The 22,776-nt window shown below is 40.3% G+C and overlaps 1 protein-coding gene across 1 annotated transcript in view; it reads left to right on the forward strand.

Moving 5' to 3' along the window:
• Positions 1-22,776, forward strand: part of JCAD (junctional cadherin 5 associated) — a 140,778-nt gene that overhangs the window by 48,695 nt on the left and 69,307 nt on the right. The window contains exon 2 of the mRNA XM_040434240.1: positions 5,795-5,856. The gene's annotated coding sequence lies outside the window, so the exon portion shown is untranslated. The remainder of the gene's footprint in view (positions 1-5,794; positions 5,857-22,776) is intronic.

Genomic DNA, 22,776 nt, shown 5'->3' on the forward strand with positions numbered 1-22,776 from the left:
CCTCGCCACTGGGTTTTGGAGGGGCCTGTTTGCCAGCCTCTTGCCTCAGGATTATGGCCCAGGCCTACGGGGATCCTGGACGGCCGGTACAGATCCCCCACCAACCCCGCAGGAATGCCAGGAGGAGGAGGTAAGCGATCCCTCCTCTCCACAGCTGATCCGCAACAAGGTCCTGGGGGTAGGATTCCCTGACCCCATGCCAGCGGAAGAGCTGGCATCTGGGCAGAGCGCAGTTGTCCTCTGCTCTCCCCTATCCTCTTGTCCAGAGGCTGACTCCCCGCAGGCTACCCCAGCGGAAGAGCTGGCATCTGGTCAGAGTGCAGTTGGCCTCTGCCCTCCTCTATCCTCTTGTCCAGAGGCTGACTCCCCACAGGCTACCCCAGCGGCAACCTCCACTCCAAGTCAGGGAGCAACACAGAGACCGGGAGTACCAGTTACCAACACAACCTTGGTGACTCACTGGACAGAGACAGGCTACAAAATTCAACAGGTCCAGTATTTGGTTGTGGGTGGGCTGCCAGACTAATGTAGCGGTGTGAGGTCAGGTATCTGGTTAGTCTTCCCTGGGAGGGGGAGATGTGTGTCTAAAATAACCTCGCCACTGGGTTTTGGAGGCGCCTGTTTGCCAGCCTCTTGCCTCAGGATTATGGCCCATATAATAACTTTGAAGGAGAAGGTAGACTTCCATGGAATTCGGGAACCCTTGCTCGGATCTGGGTGATTTTTGGATATGTTGTTCACCCAGATCAGAGCTATCCATGGATGTATAAATTATGGGGATATGTGGGGTTTTGAGGTGTTTTCTGTGTTTTGGTGAAAAATGCATGTTTTCTGCCTGTGAGTGATTAAGTTAGCCCATTATGTTTGGTAATTGTATCACAGGCAGAGCCCATTGTGTTTTGGTAATTGTATTACAGGCAGAGCCCATTGTGTTTTGGTAATTGTATTTTGTTGATTGCGTCAAAGACAATGTCTATTTTGCTATTGAGTGCGTCACCAGGCAATGCCATTGTGTTTGTTGAATGTATAGTTTTTGTGTTTAAACTGTAAAGGATTGGCTGCTATGTTATGTCCTCAGTTCCCAACCAGGTCCACGGGGGTGGTACTCTTGTTGGAAAATGTGTATATAAGTCAATGTTTGTGTGTTCAATAAAGAGTTCCTGTTTTACCCTTCATCATGTTGAGGCTGGTGTTTGGGTAACTGATCGACACCGGGGATTGCTATACGCTGAAGATTTGCTATACTCCCCTGGCTATAACTACTAGCTCTTGTAAGAGCTGTTCCTGTTCCTGGTTCCTGGGGTGGTTACGGTGTCAAGTGGAGTGCTTGGAGTCCTCGGGAAGCACTAAGAGCATCCTTCAACACAGGTACCCAGTCGGGGTGCCAGGAGATCCATTACAACACCCTTGCCAGTTATAGGTTTTCCCTTGCTGTGCTCCTGTTGCTATTGTGCTTTCTTTGATTTTTGCTATTTGGTTTTGACGTCAGCTTGACTTGGACCTCTCTCTGCTCTGTGATTTTGTACTGTATTGACCTCCTGGCTTTGACCTATTTCTGTTCAACCCTTCTCTGTGTATTTGTCAGTTTTCTATTGTGTGAACAGGTCCCTGCAGTTTTTAATGCAGGTGCTTGGTTTGGCTCTCTGCACTTACCAGCATAGGGATGGTCGACCAGTTGTGGACTTGCTGTTTAGGGCTTGCTCTGCAAGAAGTCAGGGACAGCAGGTTGGGTTCCAGTTAGGGCTCACTGTGTGAGTGTGTTTCCCTGTCAATGGTCACGACACACTGACAGCATTATGTCAGTGTTATCAAATACATTCCAGAACCGTCAGTGCTGGGAGTTCAGGGTGGGAGCTGCTGCATACTCATGCTGCGAGTGTGGAGTGTGGAACTCGCTCATGTGAAAGGGGTCTTAAATTCCTTTTTTTGTTTTGCTTTTCTAGTCCAAATAGGTCATAATTCTGTGCTGCTGAAAGGGGTTATCCCATGAAAATTATTCCTATGCAATGAATAAGGCATACAGTAAAATATTATAGCAATATACATGCAATAAAAATATTTGGAGTCATGTATCAAACTGGTGTAAAGTAGAACTGGCTTAGTTGCCCAAAGCAACCTATAAGTACCAAAATTATTATGTATCCCCATGTGGGCGAACAACTGTAGCACCCACAGAATCGCATTAATACCGCCCAGTATAAATAACTGTGTCATGGTCGTAGCCAGATAATCTATAATAGGTGCTATACTATCAGTGGTTCCACTGTAATAGGTATCAAAGATTCAAAGAGCCAATATTCCAAATACTATATCTTGCTGGTATACATATAGAAATACAAAAATAATTAATGAATAATAAATACAAAAGTAATGAAAAAAGAAAAAATATATAAAATATTTGAAAAAATGTTATTGTGTTAATGAGCGGTTTTTAAGGTTTGCTATCCGATATTGACCACAGGATACAAATATATAAAAAGAAAAACAAAAGGAGAGCGACTAAAATGATAAGGGGCATGGAGGGTCTTAGTTATGAAGAAAGATTAAAATAATTAAAATGTATTTAGTCTTGAGAAGAGATGTCTAAGGGGGGACATGATTAACCTATACAAATATATAAAAATTCTTCATTTTAGTTTCTTTATTATTGTATTCCTTTTCCATAAACTCTATATTTAATAGCAGAAGATCACGTGCATACTTATTAGAAATTTGTTCATATTTTGGACGAAATTCAGGGTCATTGGAATAGATGGAAGGCTATGTATATTATCCAGGCAGACTAGGTCCTTAAAGAAGCATTCCCACAAAAATTTGTATTATCTAACCCGGGGATCAGCAACCTTCGGCACTCCAGCAGCTGTGAAACTACAACTCCCAGCATGCAAACTTACTCGGCTGTTCTTGTAACTCCCACAGTAGTGAAAGGAGGATTCTGGGAATTGTAGTCTTAGAACAGCTGGAGTGCTGGAGGTTGCTGATCCCTGATCTAACCTGTTAGAAATGTACATGATGTAAATTGTAGTGAAGGTTCTTACCAGTGACTATATTTGTGACTTATAACCTCCCTTCTGATCCTCAGCTGTGTCATGTGACCAACTCTCTTAATCTCCAATTGACACAAGACAGAAAGTCAGTTACTTCTCTATTTATTCCTATGAGACTGGCATTGAAGCTCCCATAGGAATACATAGAGAAAATGGCTTCCTGTCCACACAAAAGATGCTGTGTTATTTGGAAAATCTGAAAGCTGGTCACATGACACAGCTCTTCACATGAGTCAGCGCTGACCGTGGCATAAAAGGTGTATTCAGCGGGTGAGCATTCCCATCGGTTCCCCGCGCTGCGGTGACGGCAATGGGTGAGAAGGCAGCCCGATGCCTTGCTGAGGCAACTGTTAGTGTATTACACTGTGTAATACACTAACAGGCAATGCATTACAATAAAGATGTATTGTAATGCATTGCAGATGGGATCAGACCCGAAAAAATTTAAGTCCCAGAGTGGGACAAAAAAAAAGTTTAAAAAAAAATGTTTTTAATAATAAAAAAAAGTAAACTTTCAAGTAAAAAAAACAAAAAACACTTTTCCCTGATTTTATAATAACACACATATTAGGTATCGACACATCCGTAACCACCGGCTATATAAATATATCACATAATATACCCTGTCAGATTAACACTATAAAAAATAAAAACTGCCAAAAAAGCAATTTTTTTGTCACTTTACATCAATCAAAAAGTAATATGCCCCCCAAAATAGTACCAAACTGTCACCTCATCCTGTAAAAAATGGGATCCTACATAAGACAATCTCCCAAAAAGATGAAAAAATATGGCTCTCAGAATATGGAGACACTAAAGCATCATATTTTTTTTGTTTCAAAAATGCTTTTATTGTGTTAAAGTGAAATAAAAAAGTAGACATATTAGGTATCACCACATCTGTAACAACCAGCTGTAACAACCATGACCTAATCCCTCAGATGAACACCGTAAAAAAAAATAAGTCATACGCACCCTAAAATAGTAACAATCAAATCATTATCTCACCCGGCAAAAAATGAGTCCATACATAAGAAAATCGCCCAAAAAAAAATTATGGCTCTCAGAATATGGAAACACTAAAACATAATTTTTTGGGGTTTCAAAAATGCTTTTATTCTGTAAAACTTAAGTAAATAAAAAAGTACACATATTAGGTATTGCCACATCCATAACGACCTGCTCTATAAAAATATCACATGACCTAACCCCCAGATGAACACCGTAAAAAAAATAAAAACTGTGTCAAAACAACCAATTTTTTTGTCACATTGCCCCATAAAGTGTAATATTGAATATGTACCCAAATATGTTACCAATAAAAATTCAAACCTTGCTGCAAAAAACGAGCCGCTGCACAAGACGATCCGCAGAAAAATAAAAAAATGTAGCGTTCAGAAAATGGAGACACAAAAACATAATTTTTTTTCAAAAATGCTTTATTATATAAAACTGAAACAAACAAAAAAGTAGAAATATTTGATATTGTCACATCTGTAACAACTTGCTCTATAAAAGTAGCACATGATCTAACCTGTCAGATAAACACTGTAAAAAACAAAAAAATAAAATTGTGCCAGAACAGCAATTTTTTGTTATCTTGCCTCACAAAAAGCATAATATAGAGCGATAAAAAATCATATGTACCCCAAAATAATATCAATAAAACTTATCTTATCCTGCAGTTTCCAAAACTGGGAGTTTCTACTGTAGGGGTGCATCAGGGGAGCTTTCAAATGGCACATGGTGTCTAAAAAAACAGCTAAAAAAACATGCAGAGCTCATTTCCTTCTGCGCCCTGCCGTGTGCCCTTACAGCAGTTTACCACCAAATATGGGGTGTTTCTGTAAACTGCAGAATCAGGGTAATAGATATTGAGTTTTGTTTGGCTGTTAACCCTTGCTGTGTTACAGGGAAAAAAATGGATTAAAATGGAAAATATGCCAAAGTGAAATTTAAAAATTTCAACTCCATTTTCCTTCAATTCTTGTGGAATACCTAAAGGGTTAACAAAGTTTTTAAAATCAGTTTTGAATAACTTGAGGGGTGTAATTTCTAAAATGGGGTCATTTATGGGTATTTTTTTTTACTATGTAAGACCCACAAAAGTGACTTCATAACTGAACTGGTCCTTAAAAAGTGGGTTTTGGAAATTTTCTTAAAAATTTTAAGAATTGCTTCTAAAATTCTAAGCCTTCTAACGTCCTAAAAAATAAAATGTAATTTTCAAAATGATGCCAACATAAAGTAGACATACGGGGAATGTTAAGTAATAAATATTTTAGGATGTATCACTTCCTGTTTTAAAAGCAGAGAAATACAATTTTTGAAAATTGCGGATGTGTCATGAGAAAACAATCTCAGAATGGTTTGGATAAGTAAGTGTTCTAACGTTATTACCACATAAAGTGACACATGTCAGATTTGCATAAAATGGCCTGGGCAGGGAGGTGAAAACTGGCCCAGGATAGAAGGGGTTAAAGGGGTTTTCCAATATTTTAATACTGATGACCTATCCTCAGGTTATTAAAATAAAAGAACTGACAGAATTACTATTATTTGGCCAACTTAGCAACCAAAATTAAGTTTTTGGAAGATCAATAAAAAGGTCATATGTACACCAGTGTTGTCCAGGTGATGTCAACTGACCACAGGGGCTCACAGTACATTGGAAATCCCTCTAATGCAATATTCATGTAAAAAAGTTAAATCACATTGTGTAAAGTAACACGTGTTCTTTTTCACAGGTTAGGCAGTCTGATTTGAGAAGAGTTGATGTCTGACACCAGCCAGGAATAATATCCATCCAGTGAGTATCTCTACTACAATTATCATTGATTAAAGCATTTTTATTCTTTCTTTCTAGAGACCCATACTTGGAAAATACAGATATTTGCAGGGGCCTTGTTCAAGCATCAATGCATATGTGTTCAATTTTCTATTAACCCCCCCCCCCAGCCGCAGGACTAAAGGCATATTTGGATGAATATTACACTGAGCGCTATCACACATACAGGAGAATACAGCGCTATATACCTCTTACATCTAGTGATGTCTCCTCTAATGTAGATGTTCTCTGTCCTCATCTTCTCCATTTGGCCCAGACAACACAGAGACATGACAGCTTCTTTTAGCCACGTCTCATCTTTGCAGAGTTTGGCACACAGACATCGTAAATTCCTCACTTTTCCATCATCTTCCCCCTACTGGTGCCCCAACATTCTCATCCTGCTGCTACCCCCAGTACTGTGCCTTCTGTGTTCCTCAATGTCCTCTATACTATAGAAATAACAGTGCTAAACAGGTAATCCCCAAAGTGCTCCCAAAAGTACCACCAATAGTAATAATTCTCTCCCAAAGTGCCCTCATCAGTAATAGTGCCCCTTGTAGTGATAATGCTTCCTGAGAGTGGTCCTGTTAGTAGTAGTGCTCTCCATATTGTGCCCAATAATAATAATTCCCCCCACATAAACTCCCAATACTAATAATGCCCCAGGTTGCCCCCAGTATTAATACAGCCACTCCATAAGCCCCTATAGTGCTCCCAATAGTTATAATACCCCTATACTTCTCCTAGAACCCCCAATAGATATAGTGTCTCTTGTAAATATAATGGCCCCCTATAGTGACCCGAGAAGTTATGGTGCCAGTGGTGTACCTGCAATGGAGACAGACCAGGCAACTGCTGTGGAGTCTGGGGCTGAACTCCTTCTCTTCCCAATGTGAAAGCACTGCGTTTTCATGCAGACACCACTAGGGAAAGCTCAGTACAAAGAGATTATTACAGCTTCCATGATAACTGTATACATTCCTATGCAGTGAGCTCCCCCTTTTGGTGGCTGCAGGCAGACACTTTTGTAATAGATGGGAAGCAGGAGATTTTCAACGTATGTATGCCCGTTGTCTGGCGTGAACACATTGAGAAATATGGTATTCAGAATGAGCGCCATATTTATGAAGCACCTGTTCCACTTTACTGCCATAGAAGTCAAATAAAATGAGTGAGGCCAGGGGTTGTTTTTATTCCAGTTCTTTTTTCATTAAAATTCCTTCTGTTTATTTAAATAATAAAATAAAATGTAAATGCATCACAAGTCTGGGGTATTGCACTTTGCATTCTGCATTGCTTAGGAGGGATTAATGCATGTGTATTAGGAAACTAGGTGGAGCGGGGAGACCCATACTTAGTCTCCCATGGGGTCTGTGTACGTCCCTGCATAGTGCCCATTTGGGGGAAGGGAGTTATGGGGGTTATAATCCCTCATTTGACTTCAGCCCTCCTGGCTTGGCTGTCCCCATCTGGATGTTGTTAGTTACACAGATGTAGTGATGTCTGCCATCTGGTAGTGAAAGGTGAACTTTAAATGGGAGATATTCACCTTTCACCAGCAGACGGCAGACCGCATTACATACGGACAGCAGTGGAGTCAGAAGAGAGGAGGGGGCGAAAGCTTTTCACAGCTCCAGGCTCTGCCCATCACTGCTGGCTGAAGCAGTCAGGTCCTTATGTGCCCTCCCCCACGTCAGTCATGGGCGGATTGGCCATGGACCTCACAGGGAAATTTCCCGGTGGGCCGGTGCCTAGGGGGCCAGCCAGTGGAGGTTTTTGGGGATGTATTTTGTGCTGCTGGAAGTTTTTTGTGATGGACTATAGTATTTGGCTCCTTTGGAGTGGTATAATGTGCCCCAATATGGTATTGCTGGTCCTGCCTTCCATCAATTTGGACCCAAGTAGAAAACGGGGCCACTTTTCGTATTTTTGCCAGACCGCTTTAAGTTCCCAGTCCACCCCTGACGTCAGTGAAGCTCTGCAACCTGTTTTAATTGGAATTGGTAATGTATTGGAAGGTGTAAATAAAAAATAAAAATTTGAATAAATATTTATATTCAGTTACATCACTGGAGTGTGAGGGACTTCTCCTGTGCTGCACTCATTCTGTGGAAATCACTCCCCGAAACCATTACAATTGCTACTAGCTCCCAGTTTTAAGAAGTGACAACCCACTTCTTCAACCGCAAATTGGGCACAAATATTTCCATTCCACTCTGTCCTCAATGAGCCACACTTGTTGCATCACTCACTACTTTATATCTGTAATGGCAGTGAGACAGATGAATGCAGCCTTATTTATGTTTCACATGCCAACACAAGAGGCTGCACCCCCGGACAAAATCAGCACCATTTACATATTGTGTCACTCCTTCCATTCCACTTAGGGCTCATGCACACGAACATATTTACGCTCCGTTTTTTTTACAGGTCCATATGCGGAACCATTCATTTCAATGGGGCTTGAAAAAAAAATATGGAAATGACTCTGTGTGCATTCCGTGTCCGTATTTCCCCATGTCCGTTCCGCAAAAATAATAGAACATGTCCTAGTCTTGTCCATTTTGGGAACAAGGACAGGCATTGTTTCAATGGATCCGCAAAAAAAAATGGATGCAACACAGACGTCACACAGATGTCATTCATTTTTGCAGGACTGCAAAATACATATGGTCGTGTGAATGAGAGCCCTTAGATTGGTTAGATTATAACCTGCGGGCAGTGGTAGTTTTGGCACTGAGGCCAAACTAATACTGACAGTGGCAATTCCCCCTCTTTGGCTGTCCCTAGGACTGTGCACTGACTGAAGGGTGCACCCGTTCTTTCTTTTAGAGTACACCCTGGTGTAGGGGCTCCTGCATCGTTGGACTGGGATGCCTATGGCCCTCCGTTAAAATTCATTCTGGGGGCCTGCTGTACAGCTACATGCAAAGACCACCTGTTCACACAGAGGCAGGCAGCAGCAACATTCTAAAAATCGTTATAGAATTCCCTGCAGCGATTTTGAGAAGGTAGATCAAGGATACTGGCTGGCCTGCTTCTGTGCCTAGAAGTCCTCTCAGCCACCTGATCATTTTTAATAATGGACTGCCTATGTATATGCAGTGCAGTCTTTCTACTGTGCCTCTTCTTCAGGGGGGGGGGGGGGGGGACTAGGGGTCCATCTTGCTCAGGGGCCCACCAGGGGATTTACCTGTTCCTTTGTGGGTCAGTTTGAGCCTAAGCTCCTGCCTGGTGCTGATTGAGGTGCAAGTGTTTTGGCAGAGTGCAAGGCAGGAGTGTGGAAGCAGTGGCCAGCAGATGATGAAGTCAGTAACCAGGCCAGTTGATATCAATAAAGTTCAGAATAGGAGTAGTAGTACATCTGACACTAACAAGTCATAGAACAAGTAGATCACAGTTCAGTTCCTGGGAACGTTCCTAGGTGTCCCTGCCTTCTAGATCGCTGTATACACAGCCCTCAATGAGCGCTGTGTATACAGATCAGGAAGCGCTATGCCGCTTCCTTTCCCGACCCAGTGGTCATGTGACCGCCAGAGACGGGAGAGTGCGGGAGTTGTCGGGTCTTTCATTCGTATTATGCTGTAAAGCCTCTCTGGGGGGTGTATTTCCCCTGTAACTGGGGCTACTATGTCAGCCCCAGTTACAGGAGAAATCAATAGTAAAAAAAAAATAAATGAAGTTAAATGTCCCCCAAAGGTCTTGTATGACCTTATGGGGGACACAAAGTGTAAAATAAAAAATTTAAAACATAAAAACAAGTAAAGGGTTTTGAAAAAAATATAAAAAGTTTCACATTTAAAACATTTTTTTCCTCCAAATCCGTTATTAAATTTTTTTTTTTAAATAGCAGAAAAAAATAAAATAGACATATTTGGTATCACCGCATCCGCAACGACCCACTCTATAATAATATAATTTGGTGAACGCTGTAAAAAAATAAAATAAAAATAAACATTGCGCCAAAACAGATTTCTTAGTGAGCTCACCTCTCAAAAAACATAATGTTAATCAATCAAAAAGTCGTATGTACCCAAAATGGTAGCAATCAAAACGTCACCTCATCCTGCAAAAAATGAGCCCCCACACAAGACTATAGCTAGAGAAAAAAAATATGACTCTATGAAAACTGCAACACAAAAACATGATTTTTTTTCTAAAAATGCTCATATTGTGTAAAATGTTAAAAAATAAATAAAAAAATAGACATATTTGGTATCACTGCATCCGTAACAATTGGCTCTACAAAAATATCACATGATCTACCCCATCAAGTGAACGGTGTAAAAAAAACTAATAAAAATTATGCCAAAACCATTTTTTATAGTCACCTCACCTCACAAAAACATAATATCAATCAAAAAGTCGTATGTACCCCAAAATGGTAGCAATAAAAAAAAACTCACCTTGGCCCACAAAAAACAAGTCCTCACACAAGACTATAGACAGAAAAAAAAAAAAAATATGACTCTAAGAAAATGGCAACCCAAAAACATGATTTTTTATTGTGTAAAACGTAAAAAATAAAAAATAAATTTAATGGCACCAAACTGCTTTTTTGTGACTTCACCTCCCAAAAATGGGATAAAAAGCAACCAGAAAGACAAATATACCCCAAAATGTTGCCAATAAAAACTACTGCTTGTCTCGCACAAAATAAGCCCTTACACAGCTCATTCAACAAAAAATTAAAAAAATTATTGCTCTTAAAAACCATGACAGAAAATTCCATGTTGAAAATCCAGATGCCGCTCCTTCCCTTCTGAGCCCTGGCGTATCCCCAAATAACAGTTTACGACCACAATTGGGGTGTTACTGTATTCAGGAGAAAGTGAGTAGCAAATTGGGGGGTATATTCTCCTGTTATCTTTTGTGAAAAAGAAAGTTTGAGCCTAAAGCACCATTTTCTTGTAAAAAAAATTTCATTTTTCATTTTCACACCCTATGAAACAGCTGTTGAGTGAAGTGCCCACTACACCCCTTAAAAATTCCTTGGGTGGTGTAGTTTACAAAATGTGGCCACTTTTTGGGGGTTTTCACTGTGGGGTTACCTCAGGGTCTCTTCAAATGCGACATGGTGCCTAAAGACCATTCCAGCAAAATCTGCCCTCCAAAAATCATATGGTGCTCCTTGCCTTCTGTGCCCTGTCGTGTGTCCAAACAGCAGTATACGACCACATATGGGGTGTTTCTGCAAACTGCAGAATCAAGGTAATAAATATTGAGGTTTGTTTTGTTGTTAACCCTTGATGTGTTCCAGAAAAAAATTATTAAAATGGAAAATCTGCAAAAAAAAGTGATTTTTGAAATTTCACCTCTAGGTATTCCGTGAGGGGCATGGCAAGTTCCTAGAATTTTTTATTTTTTGTCACAAGTTAGTGGAAAATGATGATTTTTTTATTTTTATTTTTTTTCATACAAAGTCTCATATTCCACTAACTTGTGACAAAAAATAAAAACTTCCATGAACTCACTATGCCCATCAGCGAATACTTTGGGGTCTCTTCTTTCCAAAATGGGGTCACTTGTGGGGTAGTTATACTGCCCTGGCATTCTAGGGGCCCAAATGTGTGGTAAGGAGTTTGAAATCAAATTCTGTAAAAAATGACCTGTGAAATCCGAAAGGTGCTCTTTGGAATATGGGCCCCTTTGCCCACCTAGGCTGCAAAAAAGTGTCACACATCTGGTATCTCTGTATTCAGGAGAAGTTGAGGAATGTGTTTTGGGGTGTCTTTTTACATATACCCATGCTGGGTGAGAGAAATATCTTGGTCAAATGCCAACTTTGTATAAAAAAATGGGAAAAGTTGTCTTTTGCCAAGATATTTCTCTCACCCAGCATGGGTATATGTAAAATGACACCCCAAAACACATTCCCCAACTTCTCCTGAGTACGGAGATACCAGATGTGTGACACTTTTTTGCAGCCTAGGTGGGCAAAGGGGCCCATATTCCAAAGAGCACCTTTCGGATTTCACAGGTCATTTTTTACAGAATTTGATTTCAAACTCCTTACCACACATTTGGGCCCCTAGAATGCCAGGGCAGTATAACTACCCCACAAGTGACCCCATTTTGGAAAGAAGAGACCCCAAGGTATTCGCTGATGGGCATAGTGAGTTCATGGAAGTTTTTATTTTTTGTCACAAGTTAGTGGAATATGAGACTTTGTATGAAAAAAAAAAAAAAATATCAGCATTTCCCACTAACTTGTGACAAAAAATAAAAAATTCTAGGAACTCGCCATGCCCCTCACGGAATACCTTGGGGTGTCTCCTTTCCAAAATGGGGTTACTTGTGGGGTAGTTATACTGCCCTGGCATTTTCCAGGGGCCCTAATGTGTGGTAAGTAGGTAAATGACCTGTGAAATCCTAAAGGTGCTCTTTAGAATATGGGCCCCTTTGCCCACCTAGGCTGCAAAAAAGTGTCACACATGTGGTATCTCCGTACTCGGGAGAAGTTGGGGAATGTGTTTTGGGGTGTCATTTTACATATACCCTTGCTGGGTGAGAGAAATATCTTGGCAAAAGACAACTTTTCCCATTTTTTTATACAAAGTTGGCATTTGACCAAGATATTTCTCTCACCCAGCATGGGTATATGTAAAATGACACCCCAAAACACATTCCCCAACTTCTCCTGAGTACGGCGATACCAGATGTGTGACACTTTTTTGCAGCCTAGATGCGCAAAGGTGCCCAAATTCCTTTTAGGAGGGCATTTTTAGACATTTGGATACCAGACTTCTTCTCACGCTTTGGGGCCCCTAGAATGCCAGGGCAGTATAAATACCCCACATGTGACCCCATTTTGGAAAGAAGACACCCCAAGGTATTCAATGAGGGGAATGGCGAGTTCATAGAATTTTTTTTTTTTTTGCACAAGTTAGCGGAAATTGATATTTTTAATTTTTTTCTCACAAAGTCTCCCGTTCCGCTAACTTGGGACAAAAATTTCAATCTTTCATGGACTCAATATGCCCCTCACGGAATACCTGGGGGTGTCTTCTTTCCGAAATGGGGTCACATGTGGGGTATGTATACTGCCCTGGCATTCTAGGGGCCCTAAAGCGTGAGAAGAAGTCTGGAATATAAATGTCTAAAAAATTTTACGCATTTGGATTCCGTGAGGGGTATGGGGAGTTCATGTGAGATTTTATTTTTTGACACAAGTTAGTGGAATATGAGACTTTGTAAGAAAAAAAAATAATAATTCCGCTAACTTGGGCCAAAAAAATGTCTGAATGGAGCCTTACAGAGGGTGATCAATGACAGGGGGGTGATCAATGACAGGGGGAGTGATCAATGACAGGGGGGTGATCAATGACAGGGGGGTGATCAGGGAGTCTATATGGGGTGATCACCACAGTCATTGATCACCCCCCCTGGAAGGCTTCATTCAGACGTCCGTATGCGTTTTGCGGATCCGATCCATCTATCAGTGGATCCGTAAAAATCATGCGGACATCTGAATGGAGCTTTACAGGGGGTTGATCAATGACAGGGGTGTAATCAATGACAGGGGGGTGATCAGGGAGTCTATATGGGGTGATAACCACAGTCATTGATCACGCCCCTGTAAGGCTTCATTCAGACGTCCGTATGCGTTTTGCGGATCCGATCCATCTATCAGTGGATCTGTAAAAATCATGCAAACATCTGAATGGAGCTTTACAGGGGGGTAATCAATGACAGGGGGGTAATCAATGACAGGGGGGTGATCAGGGAGTCTATATGGGGTGATCACCACAGTCATTGATCACGCCCCTGTAAGGCTTCATTCAGACGTCCGGATGCGTTTTGCGGATCCGATCCATCTATCAGTGGATCCGTAAAAATCATGCGGACATCTGAATGGAGCTTTACAGGGGGGTAATCAATGACAGGGGGGTGATCAGGGAGTCTATATGGGGTGATAACCACAGTCATTGATCACGCCCCTGTAAGGCTTCATTCAGACGTCCGGATGCGTTTTGCGGATCCGATCCATCTATCAGTGGATCCGTAAAAATCATGCGGACATCTGAATGGAGCTTTACAGGGGGTTGATCAATGACAGGGGTGTAATCAATGACAGGGGGGTGATCAGGGAGTCTATATGGGGTGATAACCACAGTCATTGATCATGCCCCTGTAAGACTTCATTCAGACGTCCGTATGCGTTTTGCGGATCCGATCCATCTATCAGTGCATCCGTAAAAATCATGCGGACATCTGAATGGAGCTTTACAGGGGGGTGATCAATGACAGGGGGGTAATCAATGACAGGGGGGTGATCAGGGAGTCTATATGGGGTGATCAGGGGCTAATAAGGGGTTAATAAGTGACGGGGGGTGTAGTGTAGTGTAGTGATGCTTGGTGCTACTTTACTGAGCTACCTGTGTCCTCTGGTGGTCGATCCAAACAAAGGGGACCACCAGAGGACCAGGTAGCAGGTATATTAGACGCTGTTATCAAAACAGCGTCTAATATACCTGTTAGGGGTTAAAAAAAACACATCTCCAGCCTGCCAGCGAACGATCGCCGCTGGCAGGCTGGAGATCAACTCTCTTACCTTCCGTTCCTGTGAGCGCGCGCGCCTGTGTGCGCGCGTTCACAGGAAGTCTCGCGTCTCGCGAGATGACGCATATATGCGTGACTGTGCGCAGCGCTGCCACCTCCGGAACGCGATCCTGCGTTAGGCGGTCCGGAGGTGGTTAAATACAAAATGGTGCCTAAAAACCATTCCAGCAAAATCTGCCTCCAAAATCCATATGGCGCTGCTTTCCTTCAGACCACTGCCACGTCCCCATAGAGCAGTTTACCGCCACATATGGGGTATTTCTGTAAACTGCAGAATCAGAGTAATATATATTGAGGTTTGTTTTGCTGTTAACCTTTGCTGTGTTGCAAGAAAAAAATTATTAACATAAAAAATCTACCAAAAAAAGTGACATTTTTAAATTTCCCCTCCATTTTCCTTTAATTCTTGTGGAACACTTCATGGGTAAACAAAGTTTGAAACATCAGTTTTGAATAATTGGAGGGCTGTAGTTTCTAAAATGGGGTCATTTATGGGTGGTTTCCATTACGTAACCCCCTCAAAATCACTTTATAGCTGAATTGGTGCTTAAAAAAATGGTTTTGGAAATTTTGGTGAAAATTTAAAAAATGACTTTATGCCAACATAAAGCAGACATATGGGGAATGTTGACTGATAACTATTTTATGAGGTATTACTATTTGTCCTAAAGGTAGAGAAATTCAAATTGAGAACATTTTGAATTTTTCCAAATTCTCTAATTTATCACTATCATGAAGTACAATGTGTCACGAGAAAACTATCTTAGAATGGCTTGGATAAGTAAAAGCGTTCCAAAGTTATTACCACATAAAGTGACGCATGTCAGGTTTGCAAAAGTCGTCCTGGGATTTAAGATGAAAGTGGCTCGGTAGTGAAAGGGTTAAAGTCTCTGCAGAACATGTAGGCATGCAATGAGGTTACTTGTAAATGTTTCTGTGATTCCCGGGCTCAGAGGTACAGATTTAGGATATGGCTGACCAAACCGTCTCAAAGTGTGGAAAGTTGCGTTAGCAGCATAGTCTCTATCAGCCATAAATGTGCACAATACTTGCTGACTGATTACAGTGCACGTCCTTGCATATTTTGGACCTTCTGATTTTCTTTCTCTGAAGCGCTTCTAATGGTAAAGGTGCTTCCTATGCTGTAGATGTCTCTAGCTTGGAGGAGAATACACAAATTGATCCTCACTGTAGGACAGCTAAAATCTCACTATTATTGTTGGGTGCGATATATATTCGAATTGCGAATATTAATCGCGAATATCGGCACTTCGAGAATTCGCAAATATTTAGAATATAGTGATATATATTCGTAATTTCGAGTATTCTAGATTTTTTTTTCCAGTAACCTCCCTTCTTGCTTGTGGGCCAATGAGAAGGCTGCAATGTCTTTGTCTGAGCTTAGCAACATCCCTAGCAACCAATAGGAAAGTTGCCTACCCCTTACTATATAAGAACCTCCCCAGCAGCCATTTTCTTCATTTTTTTTAAGTTCTGAGAGAGGCAGCAGTGTCATTGCTGTGCTCTGTGCTTTCCACACTACATTAGATAGTTAGTTAGATAGCTTATATATATATAATACAGATAGTTAGTGGGAGATAGTCAGTGTAGGTTATATCCTGATATAGTGTAGCTGTTCCAGTGCAGGGTGTTAGGTAGTGTGATAGGTTCTGCTGTCCATACATACATGCAGACCAGCTAAAATGTGAAGTTTCACGTATTGCGCCAAAATATTCACATCATTAGTGCCGATTAGTGCAATCGAGAATATATTGGAGCCCTCTAACTGCATATAAAGCCATTTTTAATGTTCTGTCGTGCCAACCATTTTCTCCAGTCTCAGGAAACTTCTAGCAGCTTGGAAAATGTAGCAAAAGTTACACATGAATGTATTTTGCGCGCATTACGCAAATATTACATTGCCAATTTTTCGCAATCAAGAAAATAATCTCGAATTCGTGAGTTTGCGAATATATGGTGAATATTCGCCAAAATATTTGCAAAATATCGTGAATTCGAATATAACACCTGCCGCTCATCACTACTCACTATCCACTGACTAACCAGGAGCAGTCTCAGGTCCACCTCCTGGCAACCTATGGAGATGAGCCAAGGTTGTTAGCCCTTGCTTGTCTATACAGAACTATTTGGTGTACAAATAATATTTCGATTAACAATATAACATTACAACAATTCATACTTTGCAATGACCCTATTCTGGGATACTGCACCAGGAGCTTAGTTTTTATTTAAATCAGTGGTCTGTTTAAGACAGCACTTTAGCTAAAGACACTATAAAGGAATTCTGTTTTAATTGAGGGCATGACCCTCACCTATTAGCCACATTGTAGAGTGTCTATAAAGAGTGTCTCTTGGACTGGAAAACCCAACAAATGCATGTATTTCTTGGACATCTGATCGATTTCAGTGCGACTACATAATGATTTATTTGTCCTGAGGTATTACTTCCTGAAAATTAAATACTTGCTGCCAGATTCCCATACGGAGGGTCCATATATCAGTATGCCCTAATAAAAAGGAATTTTACACAGAGTGTACAAGCTCTTTTATTCCCTTTGATTAGGATTCTTATTCCTATTGCTTTTTTCTGATTAACAGGATAAAATAGGCACTGTACTTTAAACAAAATATGCATAAGTCAACAGTACAAGCGAGCAAATATAAGAAAAATTGTAATATACTGTCTATCTTATCTGAGATAAATGCTTATTTCTCAACTTATGTGTCACTATCCTACCTCTTGCTTCAGCAAGTTTTCTGTCTCACCCTTATGCTGGAATCACAGCTACACTGCTTATTACTGCTGTACAGTATAATGTTTTCCATGCTGCTGCTGATGATGTGCTTTGGAGAAATAGTGGAGCAGAATCTATTGTTTTCTCCATGTTCAGTCTATGGGAGACATTGTAGCAGCTAGCCACTATCTCAGGGAAAACTGATAATTGGAGCTGAAACATGAGCAGGGAAAATCTGATGATAAACACAGGATAGGAGCCATATAATGGATTTATAGTGTTCCTCGTGTATGGCAGCTTACTCTAAAAAGTCACCTGAAATAACAGGTATGCTGTGAGCCTTTATACATATGGCAGACACTATATAATAGTAAGTCATAATTGTACTGGCAGGGGAATGTTTGGTAATGGAATGAAACACACTTCAGTCCATAGTTACCTTGTTGATTATGAATGATGTGCTGATTATTTTAACAGACTGGAAATGAGTGGACTAGTCTGCATCCTCAGGAAGAAACATTAATTAGGTGGATGATGTCACCACATTGTAAAAAAGGCTCCCCTGAGATAACCAAGCCCCTAAAATGTTCCTAAAATGAATGAGATGCTGCAATTTTTTTTTTAAAGACTTGATTGTTTCCAAACAAAATGTAATTCTATCCTGAAGCCAATACTGCAAACATGCAGCCTTAGTTTATAAAAAAAATATGTGAAAAGGGGCACAGAGATTGGCATCGGTACAGTAAATATGAACTGGCATCATAGAATAGAAAGTCTAAGACAACCTGATATCCCCGATATATTGTGAGGTCCTGTCCCTGTCCTCTAATATATGATTGACAGCTCTTTTCCTATGGTAAGAGAGCTGTCAATCAGCAGTAGGGACAGGAGAGTCGGGAGCTCATGAATATTACTACTATTGTGCTTTGTACATATACACTACTCACAAAAAGTTAGGGATATTTGGCTGGTCGTGAAATTTCAGGATGAACGTAAAATGCACTCTAACCTTTACAGGTGAACTTAATGTGACCTTCTCTAAACTTTTGAATGCACATGCCCAACTGTTCAGTGTTTCAGTACTTTTTGCACAACTTGCTGTTCTCTAACAAGGAGCTTAAGGGCAAATTTCACAACAGGTGTTTGATCCATGAATCGCCCAATACATTTCCTGGTTCAATTAGAATTGGTATTTAAATAGTCCTCCTCATCATGCTGTTCACATTTAGATATCATGAGACAAAGATGACACCTAACAATTAATCAACAGTACCTCGCCATTGTGAGGCTTCAAGCAGGATGTTCTCAGATGGAAGTGGCCACTGAGCTTAGAGTGTCACAGAGTGTCATCATCAGGTTGTATCAGAGATACCTAGAGACTGGAAGAGTCACAGAAAGGCATAGAAGTGGACGTCCTTTGGACACATCCCAGACTGATGACCACTTAATTGTGAACAATGCGCTGTGGAAGCAAATGATGAATGCCACACAAATCCAGGCACATTTAAGGGAGGTGAGAGGCACCCAAGTGTCATGTCAGACCATTCAAACCATTTACATTAGCGTAGTCTGCGTGCTAGATGACCTGCAAGTGTACCTGACCACACCACCAGGCATTGGCGTCATCGTCTTGCATGGGCAAGGGAGCATCTATGCTGGACAAAGGACCAGCGGGCTTTATTGCTGTTCACTGATGAAAGTCTATTCACGCTGAGCAGAATTAATAGCCACCAACGATGTTGGCGACGTCAAGTAGAGCGCTATGTATCAGCCACTGTTGTCACCAGACGAGCCTTAGGTGGTGGTGGTGTTACAGTGTAGGGCAGGTGTGTCTAGTCAATACAGAACTGCCCTACACTTTGTGAATGGTACAGTGACAAGCCCATACTACTCGAATAACATCATTAATCCTGTCATTGGGCCTCTGCATGAACAACACAGGCCTAATTTCATCATCATGGACGACAATGCTCATCAAGGTTGCATCATTAGGGAAAGGCTGCTGAAAACTGGGGAACTCAAGTGGAGTGGCCTGCACTTTCTCCAGACCTGAATGCCATTAAAAACCTATGGGATCAGCTGGGTCACCATGTAGAGGCTTGTAACTCTATACCCCAGAACCTCAATGACCTGATGTTCGCCCTTTAAGAAGAGTGGGATGCCATGCCTCAGCAGACAATAAGTCGACTTGTGAATAGTGTTGAGCGCGAATATTCGAATTGCGAATTTTTTTCTCGAATATCGCAATTTCGAGATTTCGCGAATATTTAGAATATCGTTCTATATATTCGCGAAATAGAATATTCGTTTTTTTTCTTTTTTTTTTTATTATATTTTTTTCTTTCCCACTTCCCTAAAGTTGTTCTTACCTGTCCTTTGGATTCCTGGCTTCCTGGCTGCTCCAGTCAGTGGCGCTTTCAACTTACTGCTATATTCCATATTAGCTAAATTACAATCTAATCTATATGTGTATTTTACGAAATTTCGCAATAGTCGCAATTGCGATGCGAGTAAGATAACACAAAATATTTGCATGAAGATTTCAACTTAGCACTGCTATACTCCATATTCTAGCCTAATATGGAATATAGCTGTGCTAAGTTAGCACTGCTATATTCCATATTAGGCTAGAATATGGAGTATAGCTGTGCTAAGTTGAAATCTTCATGCGAATATTTCGTGTTATATTAGTCGCATCGCAATTTAATAGAACGCATCGAGTAATATAACACGAAATATTCGCATGAAGATTTCAACTTAGCACTGCTATACTCCATATTCTAGCCTAATATGGAATATAGCTGTGCTAAGTTAGCACTGCTATATTCCATATTAGGCTAGAATATGGAGTATAGCTGTGCTAAGTTGAAATCTTCATGCGAATATTTCGTGTTATATTAGTCGCATCGCAATTTCGACTTTTTCAAATGTTCTTAATATTGCTCTAACTTCGTCTTTTAGAAATTTCGTAATATTGCTCTAACTTCGTCTCTTAGAATATTACGAATATTCTAAAAGACGAAGTTAGAGCAATATTACGAAATTTCGTAAAATACACATATAGATTGTAATTTAGCTAATATAGTGCTATAATCCCTTTTTTTTCCTGTAATTTTTTTTGCCTCTTCTGAACTTAAGTTTTGTAAAATATGTACACTATTAAAAATTATTACTATAGCAGTATATTAGCTTAAATACAATCTATGTGTATTTTACGAAATTTCGTAATATTGCTCTAACTTCATCTTTTAGAATATTACGAATATTCTAAAAGACGAAGTTAGAGCAATATTAAGAACATTTGCAAAAGTCGAAATTGCGATGCGAGTAATATAACACGAAATAGTCGCATGAAGATTTCAATTTAGCACAGCTATATTCCATATTCTAGCCTAATATGGAATATAGCAGTGCTAACTTAACACAGCTATATTCCATATTAGGCTAGAATATGGAATATAGCAGTGCTAAGTTTAAATCTTCATGCGACTATTTCGTGTTATATTACTCGCATCGCAATTTCGACTTTTGCAAATGTTCTTAATATTGCTCTAACTTCGTCTTTTAGAATATTCGTAATATTCTAAGAGACGAAGTTAGAGCAATATTACAAAATTTCGTAATATACACATATTAGCCTAGCCATAGTCATTAGCATAGGAACGTTGCCTTATACTATCAAGATAAATTTTCGCAATATGCGAAAAATAATTTCGCGATAATTGGAATAATTGCGAATATTCGATTTCGACGAATATAACACGAATATTCATGCGAATATTCGCGAAATATCGCGAAACCGAATATGGCACCTCCCGCTCATCACTACTTGTGAACAGCAAGAGACGTCGTTGTCAAGCTGTAATTGACGCTCAAGGCCACATGACAAGTTATTGAGACACTGACTGTTTTTGTGGGGGTATACCCACCACTGGTGTTGGCTTTTGTTTCAACAAATTGTTTGAGATGAGAAAATCACCATTGCACACTTCTACTTAAATGTCCTACTTTCATGATATAATATAACTGTAGCATGAACTTTTTACGTTATCATAAATTTTACCTGAAAGCCAAATATCCCTAACTTTTTGTTAGGGATGTTTGGCATAATTTCTATGGCATTGAGTCATACCTGTAATGTTCTCTTCCTACTGATTGTTTTAAAAAAGTATTTTTGACATGTAGGTTTTATGTATAACTTATACATTGATACAGTGACCAGTTTTTGGTACAATATTAATTTTTTAAGCTGGAACCCAAAAATCAAGTCCAGCTCCCCCAGTCTTGTTCAGACTGTGTACAGTTAGGTTAGTTTCACATATGGGGCTGGGTGTTCCGGCAGAGAATACTGGGAATTGGCTGGACAAAAAACGTTACGTACAGCATTTTTCGTCCAGCTTCTGGGCATATTTGTTGGGCAGTAGCCGGATCTCTGCCGGGCAGGCAGCAGTATCTGGCAATGCCAGATCTGGAGAACTTTGGCAGGATGTTCAATAATGGAACAGCCTGCCTGAGGCTCTGCTGCATAAGTGAAACTTGTCTTACTCATGGAATATCAGGCTTCCAGAACTGTAGCAAAACACATTCAGCTATTTCTGGCACAGGATTTGTGTTGCTACAATATAAATTTTTTGGTTACTGTTTTTTTTCTTGGTTTGATGATTAGTGTCATTATAAAATGCTGGCTTGGAGGTGTCATTTATTTTTTTATTCTTTGTGGTTCACTCCATGTTTAACTAGGCCTGTCCAGAGAACTATAGATCTGTCAGTCAATCCAATCCTCCACCCACTATAATAATGAGACTACCTCGGAGATAATCTCTTCCCTGTGCAGCAGTGCCATAAACTGTGATAATGCTTCTCTACCAATGAGGACTGTGATTACTGGAACAGAAGGACAATATTTTGTATGTCATTTTTAATGGCATAGTGCTGCTGAATTTAAAAATTAAATAATATTAACTGAAGAATGAACAGACCACGTACATGGCGACCTTCTTTTCATTTTTTTAGCTGCAGATCTATCAGTTTCAGGGCTATTTTTCTGTTATCCAAGATGGCTGCATGGCTTCTCAGGCTATCTGATGTATATTGTGCATTGGTAGTCCAAGACACTTCCTGCTTGTCTGGCTCTGCTCTTGGATTGGCCAGCGCATGTGAGCAGTGCTGGCCAATCCAAGCGCAACAGGAAGTGTCTTGGACTACTAAATGAACATCATGAAAATCTGTGCAGCCATCTTGGATGGGCAGAACAGAAGGCTGGAATTGGCAAACATGCAGCTGAAAAATGAATAGGAGGTCAACGGGTAAGTGGCCCCCTTTTCATTTGTACAAAATAATTCAAAGTACACAAGAATTCCTAAATAGTTAAAATAAACCTATTACTGATGGAAGTGTCTTTTTAAGAAACATTGGGGGGAGATTTATGATTACTGGTGTAAAAGAAATCTAGTTTAGTTGCCCATAGAAACCAATCAAATTCCACCTTAAATTTTTCAGAGCTCCTTTGAAAAAGGAAAGGTGGAATCTGATTGGTTGCTATGGGCAACTAAGACAGTTCTCCTTTACACCAGTTTTGATA

Source organism: Bufo bufo, chromosome 5 (genome assembly GCF_905171765.1).
Source record: "Bufo bufo chromosome 5, aBufBuf1.1, whole genome shotgun sequence".
NCBI lineage: Eukaryota > Metazoa > Chordata > Amphibia > Anura > Bufonidae > Bufo > Bufo bufo.